The sequence below is a fragment of the Hibiscus syriacus genome, unplaced genomic scaffold (assembly GCF_006381635.1).
Source record: "Hibiscus syriacus cultivar Baekdansim isolate YM2019G1 unplaced genomic scaffold, ASM638163v2 tig00111095_pilon, whole genome shotgun sequence".
NCBI lineage: Eukaryota > Viridiplantae > Streptophyta > Magnoliopsida > Malvales > Malvaceae > Hibiscus > Hibiscus syriacus.
In genome coordinates this window covers 10,419,090-10,431,446 of record NW_024062980.1, presented here as the reverse complement: position 1 = coordinate 10,431,446, position 12,357 = coordinate 10,419,090, and positions in this window count along the sequence as shown.

The following is a 12,357-nucleotide window of genomic DNA, read 5'->3' as shown; positions in this document are numbered from 1 at the left end:
CTTGTGTAATGAAACCTTGTTGTCTAAATGAAGATTGTTTTATGATGGTCACATATGGAATTAACACCTTTTGCATTTTCATTTTACATCTATATTTGCATTCGCACTGCTTTAATTTAAACATTTTTTACATGCATCAATCATGAAAATGTAAGAGTAACTCGTGAAGGATATTATTACAGAAGTTCTGAAAGCAAATTGAAGTTACCTGAGGCGTGTCTATAGAAAGATCGAAAATGATGAATAAGATATTAACAAATGTTAGTAGGGTCGAGAGAATCCAGGAACAACTCGTAATGACCTAGTAGAAATGATTAATGAAGCAAGGAAGTTCCAAGTTGAATCCAGAGAATAGATGTCCAAGTTGATTAGTATGGTGGTTACAATGATATATGGGGGGAAATTGTTAGTGGACTATATTATGCAAGAAAATATGAAGACTTTGAGTGAATATCTGAATGTTGGTTGTGTAACCAATGTGATGACAGCAGATGATCAAGAACCTATTAGGGAGTATGGTAATACAAGTTGATCACTTGTGAATGTATATGCTGAGGCAAGCTAATATGTGCAAGTATACACAATCGATGCAAGTCATGTAGTAATAAGTGAGTATCGTCTCCACAGGGATTGGATTAGAAATATCTTTTCACCACAACTAGAACTAATGCCACAAATTAATCCTACTAAGTATTAAAGCTAAGAACTAATATTAAGGAGCTAAGAATAATGATTCAAGGATTGCAGACAAGTGTGGTCGAGACAAAGAAAATATGCAGACAGATAAAACAAAACAAAACAAGTATTGGATTGAATTTAATGCAAATAACCTCACATATTCAGACGTGTCACAGAGCACTGATGCTAAACTATTGTCTCGGCAACAATTATTTTAAGCCCATAATGAATTATTATGACTCACTAAACTGCCCGACAAGATTACTAGGTATTCTTAGACGGATGCTATGTCAATACCTATTTGCATTAACTATAGACGTTGTCTTAACCTACTCTAGCCTTTATCCCTTTTAGTCGTTTGAAACTCACTCCTTATCTCTAAGGTAGACAAGTTTGAACTTCACCATCCCAGATTCATTCCTTTGCTCACGTTGATCTCTCTTAATTCTCTCGAATTCAAGAATTACTTTCTAGACAAAAGGCTATCTCTTGATGCTCTTACAGTGTTAAGGCAAAATATTTAAACTATGAGCAAAACAGTCATAAGAAAACATAATTCATCATTCATAAACATAAAAATATTGTTCAGACAAACAAAGTTTAACACCAAGTAAAGCATTCATGGTGTTATCAAAGATCATCCAAGATTAAATTGTTTAATACAACCCCAAATAAAATTAGAGTTTAGGAACAAAGGAATAATGACTCCCAAATTCGGGGCTCTGTCGCGACAATCCTGATCAGCACCACGCATGCCTTGGTGATCACCCTCTCTCGAGACCTGATTACCGCTCTGCTATCGTTTGGCTATGGAGGACACCAAGAAAGACTGAGGCGTAGATGGAGGGAAAGCACTGTAGCTGCTTGCTCACGCCTAAGGTATAGCTCTTCTTTCTTCTTCCTTGCCTCTCTCTTTTTGCGGCTACGGATGGTAATTATAAGGAGAATCTCATAGGGCTTTGCATGCTTTTGGAGTTTCCTTAATTAGCCGTTATTAATTTCCCAAACTTAAAAAGGAAAGGCGGCTGGCGGCTGTCAGAATAATCAAGGCTTGCATGCACGTGAAGTAGGTCATCCAGTTGGCATGTGACATACGCGGTTTCGCCACATGTGTTTCAGACTTCTTCAGATAAATCTTGCCTCGGTAAGATAAATCTGCTCCTCACGTTCTCATCTGCTCCATTGGCCTTTGCAACTTTTCATTGTCACGACTGAAATGTTCTTCCTCTCTAGAGTTCCTGCACAAGCACAACTCAAACAACCCCTTCTCCTCATTAGCATTAGTTAAGCCAAATAAATCTTGCCTAGGCAAAACTTATCCACCACAAGCAAATATAACCTATATGTAACTAAATGCAACTAAAAATGCAATGCATACTTTGTTTAGACGAGCAATAACTTAAGTGAAAAGACAATAAATTAAGTTTTTTTACGGAGTTATCACAAGTCAACTCCAAAAATCGGGCATGATTCCAGAAAATGTGACAGAGATCATGCTAGGAAAAGTGAAAATTGAGGTTGAAACTTCTAGCACGAAAGTTGAGTCTGAGTTTAAGAAGAGAGATATAGAGGAAATTCAAATGCCAGTAAAGAAGGCCAAAATGAACAAAAAGAAAAAGAGGAGGATACATCTCATTCCAATTCCGGGGTCATATTCAGACTTGTTACCCTTTCTCTTAGAAAGTGTCCTTCTAGCACCTATTCCTCCAAGGCCTAATACTTTATTGTGTCTAGATTGGTAAGGTGTCAAAAATTCATGTAGCTATTATCTTGGAGATTTAAGTCACTCTACGAAAATTTGTGCGGTTATGAGATTAAAGGTTCAAAACCTTATCACGGAAGGGTTGTTATAAAATTATGTTTTGGGCTCCCTAAAAGCTCAAAACTTATCGATAAGGGGAGATCTGCAAGCCAATGTCTCCTACCAGACGTTAGTCAAAATTTGAACCTTCAAAACGAATATCTCAATGATCATTCACTAGGTCTTCAAGATGATAATAATAGTAGCAAAGAGAAAATGAAGTCAAAAGAGCTTCTACTCAATTTCCCTTTATTTACATATAGCAAATTATACCCCAAGTTACTCGGAGCCCAACTTATTACTCCACATCATGTGAAGCCTCTGTTACCCCCTTATCTGAGTTGGTATAATGAGAAAGTTTCTTGTGAATATCATGTCGGAGCCCGAGGACACTCCATCGAGAATTATGGTAACTTCTAACGACAAGTCCAATATCTTTTGTGTAACACCCATTTCCCGAATACATCCCCGTACATGAGTCACATATGTCACATGCCTTTCAAAACATTTCACTACTTGAAAACCAGTAAAATTTTGTTTCTTTAAATAAAATAATTTAATAATATAGTTTATAAAACATTCTTCAAATACATATATATAATAATAATAATAATAATAATAATAATAATAATAATAATAATAATAATGTTAAAATCCATCAAACAATAGTTTAAGTTCGAACATATTAAATACGTCTACTCAAAATAATAATATTAGTTCATATTATCCATATTTAAAATAACATAAAACGATTCAATTTATCCATTACAAACCAGTTTCCAAAATAGTTAAATAAAGCTAATAGGACATTCGTAAGTACTTGCCACGAAACTAAGTCAAAATTACATCATATGATGTCTTACTGATATTGTAGTATAATTCTTGATGCTTGGAGTTGCTTTGTACTCTTTACTTCTAATCCTGGCTTTTACATACGCGTGAAAATCATCACACGCTAAGTATAGACTTAGTGAGGTATAAAAAACAAATAAGATATTTTAAAAGCATGAGTAAACCATTATAAGATCAAAATACGATTTATCGTGTAAAATGCATTAATGCATAAAAACTGACTTGATAAGCCAAATTTCTTTCACATAACCTATGAAACAATATTTAGTAAGCCCAACATACCTATCAATCAATATTTTCCTAAGTATCCATTTATTTGTCCAATGTATGTCGAATAAAAATGCAAGGTACATGAGTTGCACCTAAGTGCTAAACAAAAGCATATGTTCTGTGGTGACATCAACACTATACTAAGGTAACAAAATGGTAATTCACAAAGACATTATGAATATCATTGATGCACACATAGTGCTGAAAGTACACAAAGTACTGATACAAAAATGCAACATGTGCATTAAACAAAATCGATCCATAACCATCATACACAAAGTATGTCGAAATGCACCTATAACTCTCAATGCACATACAATCGGCCTTTAAATCAAATTCACAGATTAAACATTTATTCTAAAACATCGATAGCTGTTAAAATAATATAAAATTTCACCATCTATTTTAGGCCAGTTCATACCTTAAAATCATTTGCAAAAATCATTTTCATAAACTTTATGAAAATATTTCAAAATACGGTAAAACATGTTTTTATAAAAGTGTTCGAGGTTGACTCATCGCGAGTCATCCTCATATCATATAAATATATAATAAATGAACTCACCTTGACACTTTATAAATCAAAAGAGGTGTCTCACTATACTCCACACTAGATCCTTTTATATTCGATTTGCTTTGATCACAAAACTCAATCACAATCAGTACAAAATCACAAATTGATGTCGATACATATGTTAGTGTTATACTAACATAATCACATCCCGAAAACAAAATACATAATATACTTGGAACTTATTTTCTACCAAAATACTTAACACTTAATAATTCCTATTAATATTGGCACCAACTTTTCCAATTTACACAAAATGGACCTTCCCCATTTTATCACTTAAACACCAACTGCTTTTACAAGGTACAATTACATTTAAACACCCCAACTATACGAATATTGCACTTAGATCACCAAGCTTTTCAAACTTCCAAAATGGTCTTATGTCACATCTTAACACTCATTTCAATTCCAAAACAGTAATTTTCAGCATAGTACATCAACTATTAGCAATTCCACAACCGTTCACAACTTTTCAAAATTATCGAATTGGTCCCTAACTTTTCAAAAATTATTGAATGATCCTCAAAATTTTCTAATTCCTGTAAAATACTTCCTTCATCAATTCAAGCCCTTTAATAATTTTTTCCATAATTTTTCTCACTCGACAATACCATGGCCGAATGCTTTAACCTTTAAATCTAGGTTTTCATGATTTTGATTCGATTCAAGCATGAAATCAACTTCCAAACTACTTTACAACATCTCTATAATCAAAGCCCTAATCAACTCTCATCAAAACACAAAGTTCTACAATTTCCTTTTTTGGTCGAAAATCTTATAATCATTTCTATGAAGTTTGAACATGTTCTAATCATAAATCAACCTTGAAAATGAATCTACAACCTCTAAATCATCAAGATTTATCAACAATTTCAAGAACCCTAGTGTGAAAATAAACCCTAAGATTTAGGGATTTTTTAAATCAAGCAAGTTGAGCAAGCATAATTGGTACCAAAAGATAGCGTTTTTCGAATAGATCATTTTTCTATTTCACGACATAACTTGAAATCCAAATAAATTAGCTCACAAATGGAAACCAAATTTTTTTCTCTTAAATTTGGAAGCTCACGGCAAACTTGGAGAAGATGATAACAATTTGGCATGAATTTTAGATAATTTCATGCTAAATTTATCTTTAATTTAACTTTAATGAATATTAAATTCATTAAATTGGGAAAAGACCAATTTACCCTTAATGAAACTTCATATTCACCATCCAACCAAGATACCTCAACCTTATCGTCTTCTTAAAATCAAAGATGAACAAAAAAATCTTACTTTGCCGATTTGCCCTTGCTTTTTTCCAAAAAATTACAATATTACCACTTTAATCCAATGGTCCATAATAAACATGGAATTAAATCCTAAAATCCAAAAATTTATATTATTTTCCAACATTTTAAAATATGAAAATAATATTTTTAGGTCTAAATTATCATCCTTAAGAGTTTTCCTGAAATTTTTATTCGATCTGATTTACCGAATTTTTCCTCAACTTCATTGCTTTATAACTTTTAATACAAAACACGTATTAAAATTATGATTCACACATAAATGTTATTCTTGAGATAAACTATTTATTTATGAGGCCAAAATGTAAATTTTTAAAAATTAGCATTTTGGTTCCTGAACTTTTCCAAAGTTTATACTTTGGTATTAAACTTTCAAATTTCAAATTTTGGTCATTAACCAAATCCATTTATGGAATAAAATTATTATTGAGAAAAATTATCACTTAGGTCCTTAAACTTTTCCCAATTCTCTATTTTGACCATCAAACTTTCAAAATTTACATTTTGTTTACTATCTAAAAATTTAGGGCATTACAACTCTCCCCCTTAAATAAAATTCGTCCTCAAATTTTAAGACTTTATTCTTCTACCAAAGATCTTTAACTAGAAGAATAGTCTTGCTACGTAGTTATTTGATTTCTCGAACCAAGATCAATACTAGTTCTTCTTAATAAGTCAAATCTGGTCGAATCTCAATTTCCTCCGATGAAATGACATGTGAAGGATCCGCTCGATACTTTCTAAGCATCAACACATGAAAAACATTATGAACTTTGTCTAACTCCGGAGGAAATGCTAACTGATAAGTTACCGGTCTGACTCTCTTTAAGATCTCATAAGGTCCAATGAACCTTGGACTTAGTTTTTCCTTTGCTCCTAAAACACAAAATCTTTTTCCAAGGTGATACTTTAAGAAAAACTTTATCGCCTTCTTGAAATTCAATCTCCTTTCGCTTCAAGTCTACATAGGACTTCTGACGATCAGATGCCATCTTGAGATTATCTTCACTTTATCCTCAACCTCTTTCAATAAATTAGGGCTAACAAGATTTTGATCTTTTAACTCAAACTAATTTAATGGTGTTCGACATTTTATCCCATATAAATCTTCGTATGGAGCCATCTTGATGCTCAATTGATAACTGTTGTTGTAAGTAAATTCTGCTAAAGGAAAATATTTTTCCCATGATCCTTTAATTCAATCACATATGCTCTTAGCATATCTTCTAATATCTGAATAGTACGCTCTGACTCAGCATCCTTATGCGGATAAAATGTCATACTGAAATGAAATGTACCGACTTAGTTAACATATCAACTATCACCCAAATGGAATCATTCTTATTTGAAGTCAAATTTAGCCCTATAACAAAATCCATAGTAACTATTTCCCACTTTCACTCTGGAATAGAAATAGGTTGTAACAATCCCGAAGGCACTTGATGCTCAACTTTTACTTGTTGACTCGTCAAACATGTAGCAACAAATCAGTAATGGCTCTTTTCATACCCGACCACTAAAATTGACTCTTTACATCCTGATTCATCTTGCTCCCGCCTGGATGCATAGTTAACGGACTAATATGTGCCTCATAAAGAATATATTTCTTCAACTCATTATCATGTGGAATGCAGATTCTTCCGCGGTTATACATACATTCATTAGACTTAACTTTAAAGTCTTTAGTCTCACATTTTTCCACTAGTGGAAACTTTTCCAAACATCTCCCATCTTTCCTTTGTAATTCTTTTATCCGATCTAGAAGCATCGACTTTATCTTTAATTCATCCAACAATGTCCAATTTTCTTTCAACACTAGTAGCACATCCATAGCTCACAAAGCTACAATAGTTTTCTGACTAAGTGCATCTGCAACAACATTTGCCTTCCCTGGGTGATAATCAATGATCAAATCATAGTCCTTTAAAAGTTATATCCATTTCCTCTATCTCAAGTTTAGCTCTTTTTGAGTCAACAAGTACTTCAGACACTTATGATCCGTGTAGATGTAGCATCGCTCACCATACAAATAATGACGCCAAATTTTTAGAGCAAAAACCACCGCTGCTAACTTAAGATCATGAGTGGGATAATTTATCTTGTGTTTGTTTAGTTATCAAGAAGAATAAGCTACAAGTTGACCTTCTTGCATAAGTACATAGCCTAAACCTTTATGAGCTGCATCACTATACACCACATACTCTTTGCCATATTTCGGTTGTACCAACACTGGTGCTTCCATTAAAATCTTCTTTAGAGCTTCAACACTCTCTTGGCATTTCTCAGTCCAAGTAAATGAAACATTCTTTCTCAAGAGCTTGGTCAATGTAGAAGTAATCGTCGAAAATCTTTTCATAAACCTTCGATAATAACTAACTAGTCCCAAGAAACGTTTAACATCTGAAACATTCTTTGGAGGTTTCCACTCCACTATTGCTTGAACTTTCTTAGGATCAACTCTTATGCTTTCTGTCGAGACCACATGACCAAGAAAAGAAACTTCTTATAGCTAAAACTCACACTTTAATAGCTTAGCATATAACTTTTTATCCTTAAGTATCTCGAGCACAGTGTAGAGATGAGCATCATGCTCTATCTTTGTTTTTGAGTATACCAGAATGTCATCAATAAACACAACCACAAACTGATCTAAGTAAGGCTGAAATACTCAGTTCATCAAATCCATGAATGTTATTTGGGCATTTTTCAAACCAAACGACATTACCACTAACTCGAAGTGTCCATACCGTGTTCTGAAAACTGTTTTTGGAATATCTTCCTCTTTAATCTTTTACGGGTGATATTCCGATCGAAGATCAATCTTTTTTTCACCCCTAGGTGAAATACTCGATCTAATGAATCCTCAATCTAGCAGTTCTTGCCATTGAGCCTTATACTCTTAACGCAATCTCAACCAATGCTAATATCATGCTAATGATGAATTCGCTTTTTCATTAATCACTAAATTCTCTAATTTCTCCTCATTTTTCTAAATTAATCTTTTCTTGCGACCGTAAACCTAACCTTAATGCAGAGACAACCAGCTCATGCTCAAAATGATCTAAAACTCGTTAATGATAATCCCATAAGATTCATCAATAACATAAGATCCTGAATCTTTATCGGACATTTAATATATGTACGACTAACACTTACATCATGACCCATAGGTCTTCCTCCATAATAACACTTGTTATCAAGTCAAATTGAATATCTCTACTTTAGAATTTCTTAATTCATTCTTAAGGAAATTTGTATAACTTTTTCAGATCCATAGAAATTATTCTCGGGCAGTTGAAACATTTTCCATCTCAAATGAAAGCCTAAATATCCATGTCATCCAATAAGAAAACTTAACAAATTTGTAGCAATAACTTCATAACAGTTAATGCTAAAATCACACTAGTAAACAATTTTACTCTTTTTCCTATCATTACGAACTTGACACTTTTCAAGTTCTCGAGAATCAATCTCAATCGAAGCAATACTTCATTCTAGCAAGGAATGGTTAGACAATCTATTTTTGTAAATTTGCCTTCAAAAGGTGACTCTATCAAGTCCATAAAACTTAACATCTATTCTCATTCAAACTCATAATCATTTGATTCACTAATAACTCAACTTTCTTTGAACTTTTAGCGGACGATGTATTTACCGCTTACTCATTTCTTCTTACTTAAATCAACAATGCTTTAAACAATTTAATGCTTAACTTAAATATTCCTCAATTATTTAAGCTTACCTGAAGAAACCTCAGAGTCGTCACTAGATTCAAAAATCTCCTCTGGATCCTCATACGATTCAACTTCTCTTGTAAGCCGTTCAAACTTTTTAATGGATTTCTCAAATGCAGAAACTTCATTGAACACTGAGGCATTTCTTCTACAAAATAGAGGAAAATCCCTAATAGCTTCTACCCTTCTAAGGCGTGATACTGAAGTCATGTCAGATTATTTTGGGTCGATTTTGCTCTTGCCCTTCTTTTCAACATTATCAACTTTCTTACCTTTGTCTTTAATTTCCGACATCTGAACACAGTCAAAATCATCTTACATTAGTAAAGAGTAACTTTACTCCCTAATAAGCATCATCATAGTATATATATACAACTATCAGTAAACTTTTGACATCCTAGTGGCATGCATGCATTCTTAATAAAAATTAAGACTCATTTCATGTCCAAAAACGGCTAAACATGTAGCTATGATACCAATAAATGTAACACCCATTTCTCGTATACATCTTCGTACATGAATCATAGATCTCACATGACTTTCAAAACATTTATGTGTTTGAAAAATAGTAAAATTTTGTTTATTTAAATAAAACAATTTAATAATATAGTTTATAAAACATTCTTCAAATACATATATATATATATAAAATTAAAATCCATGAAACACTAGTTTAAGTTCGAACATATATATATATATATATATATATATATATTAAATACATCTACTTAAAATAATAATATTGGTTCATATTATCCATATTTAAAATATCATAAAACGATTCAGTTTATCCATTAAAAACCAGTTTCCAAAATAGTTAAGCAGAGCTAATAGGACATTCGTAAGTACATGCCACTAAACTAAGTCAAAATTACATCAGAGGATGTCTTACTGATATTGTAGTATACTTCTTGAGGCTTGGAGTTTCTCTATGGTCTTTACTTCTAATCCTGGCTTTTACCTACGCGTGAAAATCATCACACACTAAGTATACACTTAGTGAGACATAATAAAACAGATAAGGCATTTTATAAGCATGAGTAAACCATTATAAGATCAAAATACGATTTGTCATATAAAATACATTAATGTATAAAACCTGACTTGATAAGCCAAATTTCTTTCACATAACCTGTGAAACAATATTTAGTACACCTAGGATACCTACCAATCAATATTTTCCAAAGTATCCATTTATTTGCCCAATGTATGTCGAATGAGAATGCTAGGTACATGAGTTGCACCTAAGTTCTAAACGAAAGCATAGGTACTGTAGTGACAACAAGAATATACTAAGGTAACGAAATGGTAATTCACAAACTCAATATGAATACTATGGGTGCACACATAGTTCTGAAAGTACACAAAGTACTGATACGAAAATGCAACATATGCATTAAACAAAATCGATCGATAACCATCATACACAAAGTATGTCGAAATGTACCTATGATTCTCAATGCACATACAATTGGCCTTTAAATCAAATTCGCAGATTAAACATTTATTCTGAAACATCGATAGTTGTTAAAACAATATAAAGTTCATCCATCTATTTCAGGGCAGTCCATACCCTAAAATTATTCGTAAAATTCATTTTCATAAACTTTATGAAAATGTTTCAATATAAGGTAAACATGCTTTTATAAAAGTGGTCGAGGTTAACTCATCGCAAGTCATCCTCATATCATATGAGTACATAATAATTGCACTCACCTTGACACTTTATATATCAAAAGATGTGTCTCACTATGCTCCACACTAGATCCTTTTATATTCGATTTGCTTTGATCACAAAACTCAATCACAATCTGTACAAAATCACAAATTGATGTCGATACATATTTTAGTGTTATACTAACATAATTACATCCCCAAAACAAAATTCATAATGTATTTGGAACTTATTTTCTACCAAAATACTTAACACTTAATAATTCCTATTAATATTGGCAACAACTTTTCTAATTTACACAAAATGGTCCTTCACCATTTTATCACTTAAATTTTAATACAAAATTTCTAGCACAGAAATTAGTACCATCCAAGTGCTTTTACTAGGTACAATTACATTTAAACATCCCAACTATACAAATATTGCACTTAAATCATAAAGCTTTTCAAACTTCCAAAAATGGTCTTATTTTACATCTTAACACTCATTTCAATTCTAAAATAGTAATTTCCAGCATAGTACATCAACTATTAGATAATTCCACAACCATTCACAACTTTTCCAAAAGTATTGGATTGGTCCCCTAACTTTTCAAAAATTACATAATGGTCCGCAAATTTTTCTAAGTCTTGTAACATACTTCCTACATCAATTCGAGCCCTTTAATAATGTTTCCATAATTTTCTCACTCAACAATACCATGGTCGAATGCTTTAACCTTCAAATCTAGGTTATTATGCTTTTGCTTGATTTTGATTCGATTCAAGCATGAAATCAACTTCCAAACTACTTTACAACATCTCTATAATCAAATCCCTAATCAAATCTCATCAGAACAAAAAGTTCTACAATTTCCTCTTTTGGCCGAAAATCATAGAATCATTTCTACGAAGTTTGAACATGTTCTAATAATAAATAAAGCTTGAAAATGAATCTACAACCTCTAAATCATCAAGATTTATCATCAATTTCAAGAACCCTATTGTGAACACAAACCCTAAGATTTGGGGATTTTTGAAATCAAGCAAGTTGAACAAGTATAATTGGAACCAAAAGATAGAGTTTTTCGAATAGATCATTTTCTATTTCACGGCATAACTTGAAATCCAAATAAAATAGCTCAAAAATGGAAACCAATTTTTTCTCTTAAATTTGGACACTCACGGCAAACTTGGAGAAGATGATAACAATTTGGCATGAATTTTAGATAATTTCATGCTAAATTTATCTTTAATTTAACTTTAATGAATATTAAATTCATTAAATTGGGAAAAGACCAATTTACCCTTAATGAAACTTCATATTTACCATCCAACCAAGACACGTCAATCTTATTGTCTTCTTAAAATAAAAGATGGACAAAAAATCTTACTTTACCGATTTGCCCTTGCCTTTTTCCAAAAATTACAATCTTGCCAGTTTAATCCAACGGTCCATAATAAACATGGAATTAAATCCTAAGATCCAAAGATTTATATTAT